The sequence below is a fragment of the Prionailurus viverrinus genome, chromosome A3, assembly GCF_022837055.1.
Source record: "Prionailurus viverrinus isolate Anna chromosome A3, UM_Priviv_1.0, whole genome shotgun sequence".
In the NCBI taxonomy this organism is placed as follows: Eukaryota; Metazoa; Chordata; class Mammalia; order Carnivora; family Felidae; genus Prionailurus; species Prionailurus viverrinus.
This window is the reverse complement of record NC_062563.1, coordinates 44,358,009-44,381,134: the sequence shown is the minus strand read 5'-3', so window position 1 is coordinate 44,381,134 and position 23,126 is coordinate 44,358,009.

Genomic DNA, 23,126 nt, shown 5'->3' with positions numbered 1-23,126 from the left:
CTTGAGATTATATATACCATTTTATTCTTTGCACTTGTAATGTCTCATTTGCTTTTCAACACTACTTAAATATGGAAAACCAACAAAACCAAATTCTGAATGTTTAGCATTTAAAGTAATCTACAAGCAATAGATTCGGAAGTCCCCAAGGAATAAGAATTTCAGCCACATCATTAAACAGTTAGATGTGAATAGTGAGTCCCTCCATTCCAGAAAATATTCAAAAGAAGAATTTCTGAGTTAAATCCCACACCTATCATAAACTATGTTAGTCCATAACACCACCAGAATTCATTGAAACACAAAACAGGGTATAAATTAAACTTTCAAAAAGCAGCATGAGAATTTGAGAATACAACTCTGGTTTGGTATAATATTTTTTATTTTCTTTCAAAACGTTTCCATCCATCATTTGCATTAGTCATAGTCTTGTTAGAACATTATGCCCAAAAATATCAAGGTTTTGAGTAAGATCATTAAAGGAATGGGAAAAAATAGCCCTTTGAGGTGTTCAAAAGTGAGTGCAACAAATTTTTTAACTTTTTATTTTGAGCTGATTTTTTTCCGATGGTTTGTTTTTAAATTAAGTTTTTAAATTTTAATTCCAGTATAGTTAACATACAGTGTTATAATAGTTTCAGGTACACAATCTAGTGATTCAACAATTCTACACATTACTCGATGCTCATCAGGATAAGTGCACTCCTTAATCACCATCACCTATTGCACCCATCCCCCATTACCTCCCCTGTGGTAACCATCAGTTTGTTCTCTAAATCTGTTTCATGGTTTGTCTCTTTCTCTTTTTTACCCCTTTGTTCATTTCTTTCGAACTAATTTTAAACTTACAGGAAGTTGCAAACATCATAAAAAGAGTTCCTGTAGACCCCTCATGAACTTCACCTAATGTTATCATCTTAGATATCTAATACACTATGATAATCAGATCTATAAAATTAACACTGGTACAATGTTATTAAGTCAACTACAGACCTTGATCAAATTTTATCACTTTTTCTTCTAATGTTCTTTTTTCTGTTCCAGTATCCTATTCAGGATCCCACATGATATTTGGTAATTACTTCTTAGTTTCATCCAATCTATGACAATTTGTCAGTGTTTCCTTATCTTTCATGATTTTGACACTTGTGAAGAGTACTGATGGTTTATTTTGTAGAATGTTCCTCAATTTAAGTTTGCCTAGTGTTTTCTCATGATTTGCATGAGGTTATACATTTTTGGCAAGACATGATAATCTATCAAGGGGTTTATGTCTTGTTACTGGTGATGTGAACCTTGATCACTTGGAGTTAATATCTGGGGTAGGTGGAGATACTTTGAAACTATGCAAATTTTGTTTCACTTCAAATTTTCACTTACTAATTTTCACATCCACTGGTGGATCGTATCCACAGTAATTATTAGCATAGTGTTAAACCATTTTATCTAAAAGTTACTTACCATTTCTTCAAAGCCTTTAATAACTACTAAAGAAGACTTAAGTGTGTGAGAGTAAATGGGAATTTGAGAAGGGAGGTGAGCTGTGTTCAAACAATAAACAAGGAGGGGAGGAGAGAGGGAAACATAAGGGCCCCTCCATAGGTTATGTTTCCATCCTATCTCAGTATCCCAGGAAGCTACTTATGTAGTGCAGCACTCAACTTCAAGACCTCCTATATAAGATTTCACAACCTATCTATAGAAATGAATCTACCAGTCAAGGAATTGAGGTTTATAATACAGAGTTGTGTTCTTTAAAAGAACAAGTGTGCTTCATGGGGCACACGAGTGGCTCAGTTGGGCGTCCAACTTCAGCTCAGGTAATGATCTTGCGGTGCAGTCCGCGAGTTCCAGCCCTGCTTCGGGTCTGTGCTGACAGCTCAGAGCCTGGAGCCTGCTTCAGATTCTGTGTCTCCCTCTCTCTCTGCCTCTCCCTCCCTCTCAAAAATAAACAAACATTTTTTTTAATTTTAAAAGAATAAGTGTGCTTTAAAAACACAAGAAGGGAGGGCACCTGGGTGGCTCAATCAGTTAAGCATCCAACTCTTGATCTTGGCTCAGGTCATGATCTCCTTGTTGGTGAGTTCCAACCTGAATCTCAGGATTCTCCTTCTCTCTCTGACCCTCCCCTGTGCTCTCCTACACTCTCTCTCTCTCTCTCAAAATAAATAAGCTTTAAACAAACAAACAAACAAACACAAGAAGGGAGAAACCTAATAACTATCTATATGATCCCAGACCTAGTGTTAGTAAAGTACATAAATCAAGCTGAGTATTTATTTACAATCAAGTAGATTGTATTTTTTATTTTGTCATCAATATTTTATTAGTATTAACAAAGTATTTGATAATCACCATTTTGTCTTTGATTACTTTGAGTGGCTTTCATGAAGAAATCTTTGGTTAGACCTTTTGGATATTACGCTGTTTGTGTCCACCAACTTCAAAATGTCATGGTTCAAGGTGTTCTGTTTTTTTGTTCTTAAAACATGCATTCTTCCCTCAGAGACCCTGAACTTATAACAAGGGTTCCTTTTTCTACACAGCAAATCACTTTTATTCCTTCCTAAGCAACAATCTCTGGTTCCAGAACTATAAATGAATTCAGCCCAAAGCCAGGACTCAAAGGAACCAGGAGCTATTTCTAGCTTTTCCACTTATATGAAGGATTAGGAGAATGTCACAACCCTCAAGTGCCTTAATTTCCTCATTTACAAAATCCCCAGGTTCTCTCCTCTCTCCAAGATAAAAAGCTATCACATCGTCACTCATAGTGGTAAACAGTTATCAGGGACTTCCAAGTTTCTGGTAGGAGAAATTGCTCACTGTCATCTGCTAGATCAATTGAGAATAAGAAAGATGAAAGTTTTTATTTTACCTTAACTTATTCCTTTTCTGATGCTATTGCTTTACGTAGATCCAATTTATGACACGCACACACGTATATATGAAATGAATGACAGCAATAAACAATGATACATGGGATCAAGGGGTGGAGGAAAAGAATTAGGATTATTTTGTTATTATAAGGTATTTTCACCAACCATGTAGCATTGTTTGAAAATGAATTTGAATTAGTTATAAATGTATATTCCAACTCTAGAGCAACCAGGAGAAAAAAGTATAAGTGATATGCTAAGAAAGAAAATAAAATGGAGTCATCTAAAGTGATAAATAAATAAAAACCACAAATGTCAGAAACAGAGTGGAGAACAAAAATAAGAAAAAAAAAACAAGGGCAATGAGTAGAAAACAATAACAAATATGGTAACAAATATGGTATGCTGTATCAGAAATCGCTTTAAACATCAGTGGTCTAAATACACCAATTAAAAGACAAAGATTGTCTTGAGAAATCAAGACTCAACTATACGTTGCCTATAATAAACACAATTAAAATATGAAGATACATATAGTTTATAAATAAAGAGGTAGAGAAAGATATACCATGGCAACACTAATAAAAAGAAAATGGGAGTAGCTATATTAATTTCAGATAGATCAGACTTCAGAGCAAGGACAGGTATTAGGAATAAAGATGGACATTACATAATGATAAAGGGATCAATGCTCCAGGAAGACATAACAAGCCTTAATGTGTATGTGCCTAATAACAGAGTGTCACGATACATGAGGCAAAAACTGATAGAATTGCAAGGAGAAAGAGATGAGTTCATTATTATAGTTGGAGACTTTACCATCTTTCTCTCAGAAATGAACAGATCCAGCAGGCAGAAAATCAGTAAAGACATAGCTGAACTCAACAGCACCATCAATCAACTGGATATAATTGACATCCATTGATTACTTTATCCAACAATAGCAGGAAACACATTCTTCTCAAGTCCGCATGGAACATTCACCAAGATAGACCACATTCTAGGCCATAATGCACACCTTAATAAATTTAAAATAACAGAAATCATATAAAGTATACTTTTGGAATTAAACTAGAAATCAATAACAGAAAGCTGGAAAATCCCCAAATATTTGGAGATTAAACAGCACACTTCCAACCAACATATGGGTCAAGAAGAAATCTTAAAAATATTTAAAGTATTTTGAATGAAATGAGAGTGAAAAAAAAGCAGTAGAGAAAATCAACAAAATAAAACACTAATCCTTCAAAAATAGTAAAATCAATAAGCCTCTAGCAAGACTGATTTTTTAAAAAGGAGAAGACAAATTACAAACATCAAAAACGAAATAGGGGCCATCACTACTAACCCCATTGATATTGAAAGAAGAATAAAGAAATATTATAAACAACTCTCTGCCCACACATTTAATAACCTAGGTAAAATGGACCAAATCCTTGAAATGTGCTAAAACTCACACAAGAAGAAATAGACAACTAGAATAGGCCTACATCTATCTATAAAATAAATTGAATCAGTAATTAATAACTTTCTAAAACAGAAATCACCAGACCTAGATGGGTTCACTGGTGAATTCTACCAAACATTTAAAGAAGAAATTATACCAGTTCTCTAAAATCTCTTCCAAAAGATAGAAAGAGAGAGAAAACTTTCTATCTCATTCTGAGTCCAGCATTGCTATGATAACAAAACCAGACAAAGATATTTCAAGAATAGAAAACTACAAACTAATATCTCTCATGAACATAGATGCAGAAATCCTCAAAAAGTATTAGTAAATCAAGCCCAAAAATGTGGAACAAGAATTATACACTGTGACCAAGTGGGATTTATTTCAAGTGTACCAGACTGGTTCAACATTCAAAAATCAATTAACATAATCCTTCACTTCAACAAGCTAAGAAAAAAAAAGTATCACATGATCATCTCAATAGATGCAGAAAAAACATCAGACAAAATCCAACACCTGATCTTGATAAAAATTCTGTCATCGAGGAATAGATGAAACTGCCTCAACTTGATAAAGAATATCTAGCAAAAACCCTATAGCTAACATTATACTCGATGGTGAGAAACTAGAAGCTTTCCCACAGTGATCAGAAAAAAAGTAAGTCTGTCCCCTCTCACCATTGTCACCACCTTTTTTTTTAAAGAGAGAGAGAGAGAGAGAGAGAGAGAGAGAGAGAGAGAGAATCTTAAGCAGGCCCCACAGTGAGCATGGATCTATCCCACAAAACTGGAGTCATGACCTGAGCTGAAACCAGAGTCAGACGCTCAGTCGACTGAGCCACCTGGGCACCCCTCACCACTTTCAACATCACAGACATCCTAGTTAATGCAAAAATGAAAAAACAAAACAAAAAGAAACAGATTGGGAAGAAATAAAACTGTGTTTATGTTTTTGTTTTTTTGCAGATGACACAATGGTCTATGTAGAAAATCTGAAGGAATAGACCAAAAAAATCTCCTGGAGCTAATAAGCAATTATAGCAAGGTTGCAGAATGCAAAATTAATACACAAAAGTTTTCTATATAGCAGGAATAAATAAGTGGAGCCTGAAATTAAAAACATGATACGCTTACAACACTCAAAACAATTATATACTTAGGCATAAATCTAACAGAATAGGTATAAGAATTATATGAGCAAAACTTAAAACTCTGATGAAAGAAATCAAAGAACTATATAAATAAGTATTTCACATTCATCAATAGGGAACTCAATATTGTCAAGATACAAGCTCTTCCCAGTTTGATCTCTAGAGTCAATGCAGTCCCAATAAAAAATTTTAGCAAGTTATGTTGTGGATGTTGAAAAATTAATTCTGAAGTTTACGTGGAGAGGTAAAAGACCAGAATATGCAACACAGTTTTAGAAGAGAACAAACCATGAGGACTGAAGCCACCAGACGTCAAGACTTACTATAAAGTTATGATAATCCAGACAGTGAAGTACTTGCAAAAGAATAGACAAATGTATCAGTGGAAAAAAATAGAAAACTCAGAAATAGACCCACGTAAGTAGTCAGCTGATCTTTGACAAAAGAGCAAAGACAATAAAGTAAACTAAAGATAGTCTTTTCAGCAAATGGCACTGGAAACAACTGGATACCCACATGCAAAAGGAAGAGAGAAGAAAGAAAGAACAAAAGAAAGAAAGAAAGAAAGAAGAGAAAGAGAGAAACACAGAGAGAAAGAGAGAGAGAAACAGAGAGGGAAAGAAAGAAAGAAAGAAAGAAAGAAAGAAAGAAAGAAAGAAAGAAAGAAAGAAAAAGAAAGAAAGAAGAAAGGAAGGAAGGAAGGAAGGAAGGAAGGAAGGAAGGAAGGAAGGAAGGAGGGGAGAGGAAGGAAGGAAGAAGAAAATGAGGGAAGGAACTTAGACACCAACCTCACACCCTTCACAAAAATTAGCTCAAAATTGATCCTTGACCTAAATATAAAAGGAAAAATTGTAAAATTCCTAAAAGATAAAATAAGGGAAAATCTAAGTGATCTTGGGCTTGGGTATGACTTTTTAGATACAATACCAAAGTCATTAGCTATGAAAAAAAATACTTTATAAGCTGGACTTCATTAAAATTAAAAACTTCTGCTCTGCCAAAGACAGTCAAGAGAATGAGAAAACAAACCACAGACTGCGAGAAAATATTTGCAAAAGACTCGTGATAAAGGACTGTGGTGCAAATTACACATAAACTCTTAAAACTCAACAAGAGGTCTGTAATCTCTTGCATGTCTTGTAGTCTGCCTGTGATTAGACAGTGGACCTGGGCCACAATCCACTTCTGACTGGTAACTCTCTTACTTTACTCACTGTTTTATTACCTTTTGAACATGCAGCTGGAGGATGTGCACAGAACTTGGCATGCTTGTGAGCTCCTCATCCACTCCTGACCTAGGCCATGTATGATCCATCACAAGTTGCAGGGGTCTTTCCTTTACCAAATTTCCATTCTGTAAATAGTTCTTTAGCAGATTCATATGTTAACTAGTAGAAGCTAAAAACCTCTTAGTAAACCATTCACCATTGCTATCAAATGTAAGAAGGACCTGTGATCTTACATGTCCAGATGCCTGATGCAAGATACGGAGATGGCACATTAAGTAATAGTATCGCCCTTTTTGAGTACAGCGTTTTGTAATTCAGGAAAATATTTTCAAAACCCACTTTTAAAAGGAAATTTGCACAGAGGATCCACAGCTTTGTCTACTACTGAGAATGATTGCAATCTAAAACAATTATTTTGAACTATTTTTGTTTAAAACCTAAGCTCTGGGGCGCCCGGGTGGCTCAGTCGGTTAAGCGTCCGACTTCGGCTCAGGTCATGATCTCACGGTCCATGAGTTTGAGCCCCCACGAGCTTCGGGCTCTGTGCTGACAGCTTGAAGCCTGGAGCCTGCTTCAGATTCTGTGTCTCCCTCTCTCTCTGCCCCTCCCCTGTTCATGCTCTGTCTCTCTCTGTCTCAAAAATAAATAAACGTTAAAAAAAATAAAAAATAAAACCTAAGCTCCTATTAACTCAAAACTATAAAAAATTTTCTTCTTAATGCACTTGGAATTCCATTATTTTGAATTTTTATTTACTCTTCAAATTATTCCTTTTCTTCATTCTCTCTCTCTTCTTAAATTACATTTGGATTGAAGATGTTTTATCTCAGGGTTTGGATTTTTTCTTCCTTGTGGAATCCTGAGGTGGTAAAGTTGAAGTTCCACTTTTAACTTGTCCTCATAAGATCTGAAGAAGTCCCACGTGAGACTTTTTCTTTTAGTTTATGTGGCATGAAATAAATAAAAATTAACATAGTTCACAAAGTTAATTTTATGTAATGCTATGGATGCTAGTATACCAAACACATTGTTACTGTTTTACCTTATTATTGTATTATTGTTATGGACTGAGTTGAGTTCCTCCAAATTCATATGTTGAAGCTCTACCCCCCAAGATGACTGTATTTGAAGATAGGATCTTTCAGAAGGTAATTATGGTTGAAATGAGGTCAAGAATGAGACCCTAACCCAATAGCACTGATGTCCTTATAAGAACAGCAAGAGTCACCGGGAGCATGTGTGCAGAGGAAAGACCACGTGAGGCACAGTGAGCACGTGTCCATCTGTGAGAAGAGAGGGCTCACGAGAAACCGACCATTCTAGCATTTTCATCTTGGACTTCCAGCCTCCAGAACTGTGAGACAATAAACCAGCTTCTGTTGTTTAAGCCACCCTGTCTTTAGTGTCTTGTTATGGCATCTCAAACAGACTAATACAATTATTGTTCCAATTTTTATACACATCTGTTTGCTTGTAAAGGATGAGATGGTTGGTCATATTAAAGTTATTTAGCTAGTACCCTCCCTTTCAAAAATTTATAATAATTATCAATCTCTTTCCCTGTTAAATATCTGAAAATACTAATTACTTTTATACATAAATTTAATGACTCACAATTACCATTAATTAGTACAACACCATACTCTTATAATAATAAACATACACTTAAAACCTTAGCTAACTAACACAATTTCAAATTTTGGAGACTTTTCACTCTAAGTAACATCTAAAATGCTTGCCTATATTTGTAAATAAATATTCAAATATTAAAGATAAATCTAAAAGGCATGTGTCATTCCTATTACTGGCATTATTTCCAATTAGATTTGAGTTCCCTATGCAATCACATGATTATTGATCAAACAGAAGATAAGGCTGCAAAAAAGCGGGAAGTATTAGACTTCCAAAGATTGAGATCAGGCAAAGCCAAATAGCAGATTGCAGCCCAACAGTGAAGTCAAAGCTAAACTATGATGCGTCCTTATGCTTTATGCCAGCACTTCCTGCTAAACCCAGTTAAAAACAAAAATGCCCAAGTGAGCACTAGCCTTCCAGAGGCTCAGATCTTTGGGGGAATGCAATGTCATTTTTAGAATATCTTAAATTCATGATCTGAAAAGTTTTACAGTTTTGTTGGGGTATTTATAGTAAAAAACAGACAGCATTTGAAAATAAATTTTGTAGTGTTTATTTTTGAGAGACAGAACATGAGTGGGGGAGGTGTGGGGGTGCAGAGGATCTGAAGCGGGCTCTGAGCTGACAGCAGAGAGCCGGATGCAGAGCTCTAACCCACGAACTGTGAGATTATGACCAGAGCGAAGTCAGATTTTTAACTGACTGAGCCATCCAGGCACCCCCTTTTTAAAAATATATATTTTAAATATTTATTTATTTTTGAGAGACACAGACATAACATGAGTGGGGGAGATCATTTGAACGTTCTGTATGGAACAAGCTGTCTAGATGAATTCCTTCATTCTCCAAGAGCTTATCTTCTAAAGTTTTCAGCCACAGTGTGCCTGTCCCTAAGTCCCATCAAAGCCATCTGAATGCCCTTAGCTACCTCAGAGGGGGGCTCATCACATCTGTGATTGAGTCAGATTCTAACATTGGGATTAGATACAGTTTCATTGACATACCTTGGCTGGATCAGTCGGGAGAGCATGCAACTCTTGATCTCCCTGTCGTGGGCTCAAGCTCCATGTTGGACATAGAGATTACTAAAAAATAAATAGGTGAGGGGCGCTCGGGTGGCTCAGTCGGTTAAGCATCCAACTTTGGCTCAGATCATGATCTCACAGTCTGTGAATTCGAGCCCCGCATCGGGCTCTGTGCTGACAGCTCAGAGCCTGGAGCCTGCTTCAGATTCTGTGTCTCCCTCTCTCTCTGCCCTTCCCCTGCTCATGCTCTGTCTCTCTCTGTCTCAAAAATAAATAAAAATATTAAAAAATAAAAATAAAAAATAAATAGGTGATAGAGATGACAGATAGATAGATATCTAATAGATAGACAGCAGGTAGTTAATAGATAGATAGGTGAGAGAGAGACAGAGAGAGACAGAGAGAGAGATAAAGAAGTACCCTTTCTGGAAGAGCACAAGCAACTCTCTGGGAAGTATGTATTTTTGATAAGTTGTATTTTCTTTTTCATTTTGTTCAAAATATTTGTAAATTTCTCTTGAGACTTCTTCTTTGACCCATGTGTTATTAAGAACTTTCTAAAAATTTTTCAACTATTTTAGGATTTCCAGCCGTCTTTTTGTTATTAATTTCTAGTTTAATTCCATTGTGGTCTGAGAACATACTTTGTATGATTTCTACTCTTTAAATTTGTTAAGGTGTGATTTATGGCACAGAATGCAGTCAGTCTTAGGGAAAGAGCCATGAGAGCTTGAGAAGAATGTGTATTCTGCTGTTGTTGGATTGAGTATTCTATAAACGTCAAGTTGATTGATAGCGCTATTCAGATCAACTACATTCTTACTGGTTTCTGCTTGCTTTATCAATTACTGAAAAAGGGATGTTGAAGTCACCAACTATTACAGTGGATGTGTCTGTTGTTCCTTGAAGCTCTATTAGTTTTTGCCTCACATATTTTGATGCTGTGTTTTTGGTGGCTACACACTTAGAATTGTTACGTCTTCTTGGGGAATTCAGCTCTTTATCATTTTGTAATGCCCCCCTTTATCGCTGATAATTTTCCTTGTTCTGAAGTCAGTGTTCTGTGAAATTAATGCAGTTACCAGTTTTCTTTATATTAGCATTAACATGGTATATCTTTCTCTATCCCTTTACTTTCAACCAATCTGATTTCTGTACTTAAAGAGGGTTTATGGTAGACGGGTATATTTGAGGTTTTTTTTTTTTTTAAGTTTATTTATTTATTTTGAGAGACACAGAGACAGCACAAGTGAGAGAGGAGCAGAGAGAGAGGGGGAGAAAGAGAATCCCAAGTAAGCTCCACACCGTCAGTGCAGAGCCCAACGTAGGGCTCAAACCCACAAAACCATGAGATTATGACCCGAGCCAAAACCAAGAGTCAGACGCTCAACTGACTGAGCCAGCCAGGAACGTTGAGTTTTGTTTTTTGATCCACTCTGACAACCATTGCCTTTTCATTTGGGTTTTTAGATCATTCATATTGATTGATGATTAATATAGTTAGATTAATATCTACCATATTTGCAACAGTTTTCTGTTCATCATAACTGGTGTTTGTTTCTTGCTTCCTCTTTCCTGCTTTCTCTGGTTTAAATTAAACATTTTATTATTCCACTTTGTTTTATCTCTTAGCATACAAATTACACTTCGTTAAAAACATTTAGGGGCACCTGGGTGGCTCAGTCGGTTAATTGTCTGACTTAGGCTCAGGTCATGATCTCATGGTTTGTGAGTTCAAGCCCCACGTTGGGCTCTGTGCTGACAGCTCAGAGCCTGGAGCCTGCTTCAGATACTGTGTCTCCCTCTCTCTCTGCCCCTCCCCCGCTCACGCTCTGTCTCTCTTTCTCAAAAATAAACACTTAAAAAAATGAAAAAAAATTTTAGTTGTTGCTTTACAGTTTGCAATATACATTTACAACTAATCTAAGTTAACCTTCAAATAACGCTGTATCAAGTTCACATGTAGTGTAGCTATCTTATAACAACAGTATTCCCAGATCCTCCCTCTCATCCCTTACAGGAATGCTGTCATTCCTCTCATGTATCCATATGTTATAATCACCCAATACATTATTATTATTGTTACTATTATTATTATTACTTTAAACAGATATCTTTTAGCTCAGTTAAGAATAAGAAAACAAGGGGCGCCTGGGTGGCGCAGTCGGTTAAGCGTCCGACTTCAGCCAGGTCACGATCTCGCGGCCTGTGAGTTCGAGACCCGCGTCAGGCTCTGGGCTGATGGCTCGGAGCCTGGAGCCTGTTTCCGATTCTGTGTCTCCCTCTCTCTCTGCACCCCCACCCCCGTTCATGCTCTGTCTCTCTCTGTCCCAAAAATAAATAAAAGTTGAAAAAAAAAAAAGAATAAGAAAACATTTTCTCAGGAAAAAGGAAGGAAGAAAGAAAGAAAGAAAGAAGAAAGAAAGAAAGAAAAAGAGAAAAATAGGGACTATATAAAACTAAAAAGCTTCTTACAGCAAAGGAAAACATCAACAAAATAAAAATGCAACCCAAAGAATGAGAGAAAATATTTGCAAATCATATATCTGATAAGGGATAAATGCCCACAATAAATAAAGAACTCATATAACTTAACAGAAAAAAATATGATTAAAAATGGGCAGAGGACCACCTCACACCTGTCAGAATGGCTAAAATTAACAACACAAGAAACAATAGGTGTTGGCAAGGATGTGGAGAAAGGGGAACCCTCTTGCACTGTTGGTGGGAATGCAAACTGGTACGGGCACTCCGGAGAATAGCTTGGAGGTTCCACAAGAAACTAAAAATAGAAATACCTTTCAATCCAGCAATTGCACTATTAGGTATTTACCCAAAGGATAAAAAAAAATACAGATTTGAAGGGGTGTATTCACCCCAGCATTTATAGCAGCACTACCAACAGTAGCCCAACTATGGAGAGAGCCCAAATGTCCATTGACTGATGAATGGATAAAGAAGATGTGGTGTATATATACAACAGAATATTACTCAGCTATCAGATAGAATGAACTCTTGCCATTTGCAATAATGCAGATAGAGCTAGAGTGTATTATGCTAAGCAAAATAAGTCAATCAGAGAAAGACAATATATGATTTCACCCCTATGTGGAATTTAAGAAACAAAACAGATAAACATATGGGAAGGGGTGGGGAGAGAAGAGAGGGAAACAAACCACAAGAGACTCTTATTGATAAAGAACAAACTATAGGTCAATGAAGGGAGGTGAATGGGAGATGGGCTAGATGGATGATAGATTCTAAGTAGGACACTTGTGATGAGCACTGGGTGTTGTATGTAAGCGATGAATCACTGAACCCTACTTCTCAAACCAATATTGCACTGTAGGTTAACTAAAATTTTAATTAAAAAGAAAGAGGGCCTAGACAAGCTGACCTCTAAACACTCTTTTATTCTAACATTCTATAATCCCATAATAAAATGTGAGATTACTGATACATGAAAAAAAAATGAGCAGAGGATTTGAATAGACATTTTTCCAAAGAAGACCTACACATGACCAACAGGTACATGAAAATGTGCTCAACATCACTAATCATCAGAGAAATGCATATCAAAACAACAATGAGATATCACTCCACCCTTGTTAGAATGGCTATTACCCAAAAGAAAAGAAAAGAAATAAAAAGTGTTGGCGAGGATATGGAGAAAAGGGAGGATCTGTGCACTGTTGGTGGGAATATAAACTGGTGCACCACTATGGAAAAAGTATGGAAGGCACTCAAAATATTAAATATAAAACCAACATATGACCCAGTAATTCCACTTCCAGTATTTATCTGAAGGGAATGAAATTATTTTGAAAAGATATCCACACTGCCATGTTCACTGCAGCATCATTTACAACAGTCAAGACATGGAAACAATCTAACCGTCCATTGATAGATGAATGAATAAAGAAGATGTGCCATGAGTATATATTATTCAGTCATAAAAAAGGAAGGAAATTTTAGAAAAATGACATTTGAGAAAAACGGATGGACCTAGAAGGTAGTATGCTAAGTGAAATAAGTCAGACAAAAAAAGACAAAGACTATGTGATCTCATGTATATGTGGACTCTAAAAAAGATAATTGAACTGGGGCACGTGGGTGGCTCAGTTGGTTAAGTGTCTGACTTTGGCTTAGGTCATGATCTTGTGTTTCGTGAGTTCGAACCCCTCATTGTGCTCTCTGCTTTCAGCACAGACCCCGCCTCAGATCCTCTGTCCCCTCTTTCTCTGCCGCTCACCTGCTGGTTTCCCCCCTCCTTCAAAATAAATAAATAAACTTTAAAAAATAAAAAATAATTGAACTTATAGACATAGATCACCAATTGGTAGTTGCCAGAGGTTGGAAGTAAGGGTGGGTGAAAAGGGTGGAGATGGAGAAAAAAGAATAAGAAATATGATTTTTTTTTTAATTTTACCTTGTTGGGACACCTGAGTGGCTCAGTTGGTTGAGTGTCTGACTCTTGATTTCAGCTCAGGTCATGATCTCAGGGTTGTGGGATGGACTCCACATAGAGCTCTGCACTGAGCGTGGAGTCTGCTTAAGATTCTCCCTCTCCCCTGCTCCCTCTCTCTCTCTCTAAAATTAAAAAAAATATATTACCTTCTTTTACTGCTTCTCTGATGGTCTTCCTTTCCTTATAAAAATCCAACTTTCTGACCTATATAACTTTCTTTCTCCATGAAGAACTTTTAATTTTTTTTTAAATATTTACTTATTTTGGGGAGACTGCAAGTGAGGGAGGGGCAGAAAGAGGATCCTAAGTGGGCTCTGTGCTGACAGGGTGACATCAGCGAGCCTGATGTGGGGTTCAAACTCACGAACCCTGAGATCATGATTTGAGCCAAAGTTGAACCAACCAACTGAACCAGCCAGTTGCCCCTCTCCACGAAGAACTTTTTAAACATTTCTTTCTGGACAGGTATGCTGGCAGTGAGTTCCCTCAGTTTTTGTTTTACCGAGAAATCTTTATTTCCCCTTCACTTTGGAAAGATAATTTTGCTGGATATAGAATTATATAGTTTTTTTCTTTCAACATTTTAAATATTTCACTCTACTCTCTGCTTGCTTACACGTCTTCTAATGAGAAGTCTTCTGTAATTCTTATGCTGGTTTTTCTATACACAAGACCCTTCTCATACCACCATCTATTTTCCAGACTTTATCATTGATTTTATGTAGTTTTAACATGAGATACCTAAGCATAGATTTTTTTTTGGTACTTATCTTAGTGTTCTCTGAGTTTCCTGCATCTCTGTTTTTGTCTGTCATTATTACTTCAAATATTTCCCCTTCTTTGTCTTTCTTCTTTTGGTATTCCAACTTTGTAGATGCCATACCTTTTGAAACTTTCCCCCACAGTTCTAGAATATTTTGTTCTGCCTTCTTTTTTTTAAACTTTCAATTTGGGAACTTTCTATTGGCATATCTTTAATGTCTCTGCTTCTTTCCTTGGCTGTGGTGAGTATACTGATGAGTCCATCAAAGACTTTCTTTGCTTTTGACTTGTAGGATTTCCTTTTGATTATTTGTTATAGTTTCCATCTCTCTGCTTACATTATCCATCTGTTCTTGTGTGTTGTCTACTTTTTCCATTACAGCCCTTAACATATTAATCACAGTTATTTTTAATTCCCTGTCTAACCATTTTAAAATCTGTGTCATATCTGAGTCTGGTTCTAATGCTTCCTTTTCCTCTTCAGGCTGTGTTTTTTCTTGCCTTTTAGCGTGCCTTGTAATATTTTATTAAAAGCGAGGCATGATGTATTGAGTAATAAGAATTGAAGTAAGACCTTTAGTGTAAGGTTTTATGTTAATCTGAGAGTTGGGTTCTGTTTAATGTTTGTTGTAACTGTAGATGTCAGGGGCTTGAGATTTGTCTAATGTCTTTGTTTTTGTCTCTCTTGTTGCCTTTGGGCTCCTTAAATAAAGTCTGTGCCTTGAAGCTTTTTCAGCTATAATCCAGTGTTGTTATACTGGAGTCCTATTGATGTGGTGGTAAAGTGTTGGGGAGAGGAAGCATGCCGTAACTGCTTGATTAAATCTCAGGCTTTTAATAGGCCTATGTCCCTGGGCCCCCTCCTTCACAAGTGTTTCTTAGCTTCTCTTCCTCCCCTTAAATTCTGGCAAAATTCTTCCTGCTGGATTTCGAGAGTAAGCATTTGCTACGGAGGACTCTCTGGATGTAGCTCACAATGGTAACTTCTCTCTGCTCCTGCCACAGCCATGAGGGGACTTTCCTATAAGAACAGGATCACTTCCAAGCCATTTCCATGTTGGAGCTGAAATCAGAAGTTCTGTATCTATATTTTTGGAGTAATGGAAAAATCTAAACCACATAGGCTTCAATGATGAAGGAATTTCTTCGCTTGTGTAACTGGGAATTTCAGAGGTAGTTCAAGGTTTATGTTTGGTTAGATCTTACGGGTCAACAACACCAATAAGAACACAGATTCCTTTCATTTCTCTATTCTATCTCCTTAGTATCATCTATAATCTGCCAAAAATTTCCAAGTCTACATGCTTTCTCAGAGAGAAAAAATAACTTTTCCCAACACTGGAGAAAGGTCTTAGGTTTCTATTTTGATTGAACATTTCAGGTCACATGTTTATTGTATCAGTTAGCTATTGCCACAAAGTGCAGTGTAACAACTACAGAATCTTGGTGTCATTTAACAAGAAGTATTACTCATGTGTCTGACAGTTGTCTAGAAGATCTGTTAATGTCATCTGGGCTCTCTGACATGCTTACAGGCTGGGTGGGGTGTGCTGATTTAGTGTGGGGTGGACTGGGTGGCTCTACTTCAAGTTAGGGAGGTTCTACTCCACTGTCCTTCATTTTCCTAGGATCTGAGGCTAGGTAAGTCTGCTATTGTTATAGAAATGACAGGACTTCAAGAGAGGAAGTGAAAACAGAAAGCATCTTAAGGCCTCTGGTTGAAACTGGCCTAGTGTTAATTCCACCCACAATGCTACTGGTCAAAAGAAGGCCAACATCAGGGGACAGGAAAGTACTTTCTTCCCACCATGAAGTCATAATAAACATGTAAATAAAGATGGAAATTAAAGTTGAACACTCAAACTGTTGCTCTCACAAGTAAAGCAACCACTGCTTTCACAGGAATATGAATGCCTTGATTGATAAGAACCAGTTAAAACCCATCCTTGGAGCTACTGGTTGATTGGTACCCTATTAATTTGTTAGGGCTGCCATAACAAAGTACCTCAGAGAGGTGAGTTAAACAACAGAAATTTATTTTTTCTTTTTACTTTGGCCTGTAGATGGCCATCTTCTTCCTATGTCTTGACATGGTCTTCCTTCTGTGTATCTATGTCCTAATTTCCTCTTTTTATAAGGACTCTAGTCCTATTGGATTAAAGCCCACCCTAAGAAAAGTCACCAAAAATGTCCACTGCATGGAAGACACTGGAGGAGCAGTATTGTGGTTAGCTATGCCCAGACCACAGAATATACCACCTAGGAACATGGCTGGGTCAGCCCTTATCACAAGATGTGAGAGCAGTACACTTCTTCCACACCAGGGGCATGCTGTGTTCTGCTGTGATAGGAAGTCCAAACTCCTTACCTTCTGAGGGCTGCTGGAAGTCCCTCTCTAGTGCAAAGAATTATTTTGTCATATATTTATGTAAGAAGGTAGGAAAAGTCTACTCTGACTATTGGATCAAAATCAAAGAGTGGCAAATAACCTACTGAGAAATCTGGTGACCTCTCAACCATTTTCTTGAACAGGTCCCACTTCAAGCATGACTGGAGTTTTTTCTAGATGACAGCCTCACATTGGCATTTTTAAAAGAACAAAAGTTTGTAGGTGAGTGATTGATGCTTTTCTTGGCACACCTGAGCTTTTCTTTCCTGGTGAGTGAGCAGCAGTAATGCAATATTAAGTACAATCATGACTGTACTTAAGCTCAAGTTGAACAGGTCATGAAAAGTCATCGTTGTGAACACTTGTGACTGGACAGAGTGATATGCATGTGTAGCCTCTACTAGGAACCACCATTAGTCATTCCTGTGGAAAGAGCCCATGTCAGTGGACTCACAGTATTAGTTTGCTGGGACTGCTGTAACAAAGTACCCACAAAGTGGGTGGCTTAAACAACAGAAATTTCTTGTGTCACAGCTCTGGAGGTCAGAAGTCTTAAATTAAATTATTGGCAGGGTTGCTTCTTATGGCTTTGAAGAAGAATCTGTCTTTCTTGCCTACTGTCTTGTACTACTTTGCAGGCAATCTTTGGTGCCCTTTGGCTTGCAGATATATAACCCCAATTTCTGCCTCCATTTTTATATGTCTGTCATGCTCTGTGTATGTGTCTCTGTGTCCAAATTTCACTTTTTTATAGGGACACTAGGCATATTGAATTAGGGCTCACCCAAATGACTTCAAATTAATTTAACTAGTTACATCTGAAACTACCTTATTTCCAAATTAGGTCACATTCTGAGGTACTGAGAATTAGAACTTCGACATATAAATTTGGGTTTGTATGGGTTGAGGGGGAACACAACTGAATCCATAACAATAAGCAAGGTACCCACTAACCACATGGATCTTATTTCTTATAACAAACATGAATCCCCAGCAGCTCCTGGGAGTGGGTTTTGACTGGTTCTTATCAATCAGGGTACTCATATTCCTGTGAATATATATAGTGGTAGCATCAAATCAATAATAATCAAGTAAAATAATTATCAGGAGGTACCAGAATGATGCCATCTGGGACCTCACTTTCCTTAGTTATGGTTTAATCTAGGAGTAAGTATTTAGAACAACTGAAAGAGTAGAATCCTTTAAATCATCTTCACTGAATATCATTTTTCTAAACTGAACTATGATTTTGAGATTATACATTGTGACCAAGTCTTGGTTGACTACAGTCCCTTGGGTCTTAACAGTGAAGTAGAAAAGCTGCCCACCCAAACAGAAAGCCAGCTTATTTAGTCTCCGAAGTGAGTTGATGGAGTATCCAGAAAGCCCTTTAGGTTAGAAATAATAGGAACTACATTGAGATGCTTAAACAAGTAAATATGGGGATGTTTATACAGACCCAGGATGTCTCCCAAATCCTACAAACAGGAGTGCTGTAGTCCCAGGAACAAAGGTCTCTAGGACAATCAAGAAATTATCACTTCCCAGTTCTCTGATTCTTCTATGTTCTTCTCTGCTCTACTTTCTCTCTCTTTACATTTTTCTCTTTGTCCTCCCCTACTCCTCCTTCTTTTCATTTTTCTCCTCTTGTCATCCTTCTCTTTTTCCCTTTCTCCTCTATTCTCCAAGCTCTCTCCACACTGCCTTCTTCTGGCTCTCCAATTCCTATGCAGACAGGCAATCTTCTTGGTATGGTATACCTAAAAATGCTAAGAAAAATACAGAAACATCTTTTAAGATACCAAACTGAGTTTGGAAAGCAAGAATATCCCTTTGAGTGTAGCTATTCTATGTTGTCTGTTGAATACACACCTGTTAGAATGGCCATGGCCAAAAGGACAGGAAATAACAAGTGTTGGCAAGGGTGTGGAGAAATGTACCCCACCCCTGCCCAGGGTCTATGGGAGAGTCCTGCACCTCACAAACACACTTGGCCGGCCAGCCAATATCAGAAGAAAATGAACGCTTTTTAACAAGAAGAAAGGAAGGGTGACTGCTACATGAGTAAACAGTGGTGTCTTCCATACACACAGAGCATTCAGCACCATCCAGAACACATTCCCATCCTTTACTTTTCAAATAAAAGTTACTTATCTGACATTATCAAATTCTGGAGGAGGTCTCTAGACCAAATGCTTATTTCAACCCACTGGTCTCAGACATCCATTCCCCCTGCCCATCCATGTCTCCTGGCTTCTAGATCCACCATGCATCTCTCTTTGGGTCTCTCAGATTTATTTCACTTAATCTTTACCCAAAACAAACAAACCTGGGAAATAAAAACTATTATAGATGTGGAACCGAGGTTCAGACAGATGGTAACTTGCCAAAGCCCCAAAGCTAGTGCATGGTGGTCCAGGAATCCAAAGCCAAATCTGCCTGACTTCATAGCCCATGCATCTAATCACCAGGACAAACATGGTACCTATGGGTGGATTTTGTTCTAGCCCATACACAGTGTCTCTTGAATAACAAGCACACACACAAAATGTCTTGACTGAGTGACTCTTCAGAACAAAATACTTCCAGCTGTTGTAAAATTTTGAAATAGCTCTAATTAGTATAGGCATACCTCTGAGGTCTAGAATCAGGAAGTCTGCTGCCCGTTAATAGCACCTGCATATGTGATATGCCACGTGGAAGGAGCTGCCACTGGGAATAAGCCTTCTGGCTACCGCCTTCAAAAAGACCACAGTTGAAAAGAACAGTTGGAACATCTGAAAAGAACAATAGATCCTGCTTTCGTAGGGCACTTATGAACACAGACAAATGAAACTAAAAAATACATTTCCAAGGTGAGGCAGTGAAAAAAAATGTAGACTTTGCAAAAGCCTAGCGGACTTGGGTTTTGAAATGATTTCTGTCACAGCTACTCATAAAACATTTGAGAACATTTCTTAACCTCTCTGAGCTTTAGTTTTCTCATCCATCCGGTGCATAATGTTAATGTCTGCTTCATAAGACACAAAGGAAATAGTGCATGAAAATGATCTGCAACAATGGGAACTGACTGGGTATATCTTTTCTTGCTTTGTATGTATGTACTGTGACGTGGGGGCTTACACCTTGTAATGGAAAGTCTATGACCTTCATTTAGATGGTTTGGATTCATATCATCCTCTGATCCTGAGAAAGTTATCCTTTCTGATCCTCTTTGTATATCAGTCTGCTTCCTTTTTCCATTTGACAAATTCTTATTGAGTATCTACTATGTTTTGGGCACTAGACTAGACCAGGGGAGTCACGACCAACACAATTCACAGCCTCCTTGTTGTGAACAAACACAGCTGGTGTTTGTTCTGGTGATTAAATGCATGGGCTCTGAAGTCAGGCAGATGCTGAATGAAGGACAAGAAACATTGTGTGTAGTGCAATGGCTGGCACATAATAGTTTGGTCTGCATTGCAAACCCAGTCCATGAAAGATGAAAGGATGCTAAATAGAGGTATAAGAGTCTGGGTTACTCTCCTACTGGTGTTGCAACAAATGACCACGTAGTGGCTAAATGACACAAATTTATTATCCTCCAGTTGTGTAGGTCAGAGGTCTGACCTGGATCTGGGCTAAAAGCAAGATGTCAATAGGGCTGCCTTCCTTCCTGGAGGCCCTAGGGGGAGTGATAAATACTAAACTGTGTTCCCCCAAATTCATATATTGAAGCCCTAACCCCTCCAGTGTGACTGTGTTTGGAGATAGGACTTTAAGAAGGTAATTAAAGCTAAATGAGATCATAAGGGTAGGGTCCTAATCCAATAGGATTGGTGGCCTAATAAGAAGGGGAAGGGAGAGATCTGTCACTTCATGCACACGTACCAAGGAAAGGCCAAGTGGGGACACAATGAGAAGACACCACCTACAAGCCAGGAAGAGGACCTTCATAGGAACCTACCTGGCAGTCACCTTGATCTTGGAATTCCAGCCTCCAGAATTGTGAGAAATAGATTTCTGTTGTTTAAGCCACTGGGTCTATGGTATTTTGTTATGGCAGCCTCAGCAGACTAATATGGGGAGAATTCTTTTTTGTTTGTTTTGTCTTGCTTTGCTTTGCTTTTTTCCAGATTCTAAGGGCTGCTTGCATTCCTTGGCTCATGGCTCTCCTCCTCCTCCAGCTTCAAAGCCAGCAATGTTGCATCTCTCTAACCACAGCTGGAAAAGGTGCTGTACTTTTAAGGGTTTGTATGATTTGATTGCGCCCATCTGGATAATCCAGGATAATCTCCCCTTGCCAAGATCCTCAACCCTAATCACATCTGCCAAGTCCCTTTGGCCAAGTAAAGTAATATTCAGTTCCTGGGGACTAGGTCATGGACATCTGTGGGGCCATTACTCCTTCTACCCAAGGGTCAAGAGGGTCAGTTTGGTGTAAGGATTCTGGTAGAACATCCAAGAAGTGCACAGAAAGAGAGATTCATGCCTTGTATTTGCAATGTGTGTGTGTAACAGCTTCTCTCCCACCACAAATATACTCAACCAAAGAGAGGGAACAGAGGTGGTCTGGCCAGATGTTTTCCCCTCTAGACATGGTTGTGTAGTACATGGTCCCATAACACTTTGAGTTAGCAACTCTGGTTTGCTAGTTTCTCTTCTTTAGCATATACAGTAAAACCTTGGCTTGTGGACATAATTCATTTCAGAAACATGTTTATAATCCAAAGCACTTGCATATCAAAGCAAATTTCCCCTTAAGAAATAATGGAAACTCAGATGGTGTGTTGCACAACCGAAAAATATTCATATAAAAATGATTACAATGCTGTAATATAATATAAAATAATAAAAAAATATAAAGAAAAATAAACCAAATTAACTTGCACTTACCTTTGAAAACCTTCGTGGCTGGTGTGAGGGAGACAAGAGAGGAGGGTTATGGTGTAGGACAACTTGCCCTATCACTAACGGAATCACTGCTTCCATTGGCTCAATGGAATCTTTTCTGCATGGGTGACATTGTATATACTTGCATGGATGTTGACTACAATACAGTATTAATAAACTCTTGTCATATACTGTATTTAATGTAACTGGCAATGAGGCAGCAGAGGAAAGGGTCTCTATCAGCAGGCAGCCTGACCTAGAATGAAGCAAAGCGTTCCTAAGCTCACACTTGTATGGAAAAGCAAAGGACTGTCCATAGGTGCTTTGAAGTGACAAAAAAATACACTAGTGCCAGTCGTGGGCACCTTCTGACGTTCTGAAAAATCACTGATTTCTGCCAAACATCATGGCCTGAGACCGAGCATCCGAGCATGGGAGTTGATCACCCATAATCCCACAGCAAGATAGAGAGAGAGAACCATTGGCTCAGTTGTGACCATGTGATGTTTAGCATCACATGCCACCCATACTGCGAGACATTGCTGTTTTATCAAGTTAAAATTCATTATAAATGTTTGCTTATCTTGCAGAACACTTGCAGAACAAGTTACTTGCAATCCAAGGTTTACTGCACTTGATTCTGATGTTGGCAAAAGGTTATAATACCATGATTTTCAGAAATCTACCTCTTCTTCTTTTAGCTCACTAACTAAAAAGCATTAGTTTTGTGTCTTAATGTCAAGGAATGTTCCAGGAGAAAGTGAACCCTAAGATTTTCTCCTGGTATTTTCCTGTGATCACCTGTCCCTCCACATTTTCCTCTACATTCCCCATTGAATCACCTGCCAAAGATACCTTCCAAATTTCTACCTTACTATTTAGAGCTCTACTTTTTAAACTTTAAACTTTTAAAACCACTTAAACTTTAAACAAGCAAACTAGCGAAACTCTTCCCAAGGGACATCTTCAAAAATCAAATACACTGTGTTAGTTTCCTAGGGCTGTGTAACAAAGTATCATAAACTGGGTCACTTAAAACAATAAAAATGTATTCTCTCACAGTTCTGGAGGCTAGAAGTCTTAAAATCAAGGTGTGAGCAGAGCCTTCCAGGCTCCAGTGAAGAATCCTTTCTTGCCTCTTCCAGTTTCTTTTCTTTTCTTTTTATTATAATCAGATTTTATTTTATTTTTTGTCGTGAACATGATCTTTATTCTTTTTTTAAAATATATTTTATTGTCAAATTTGTTTCCATACAACACCCAG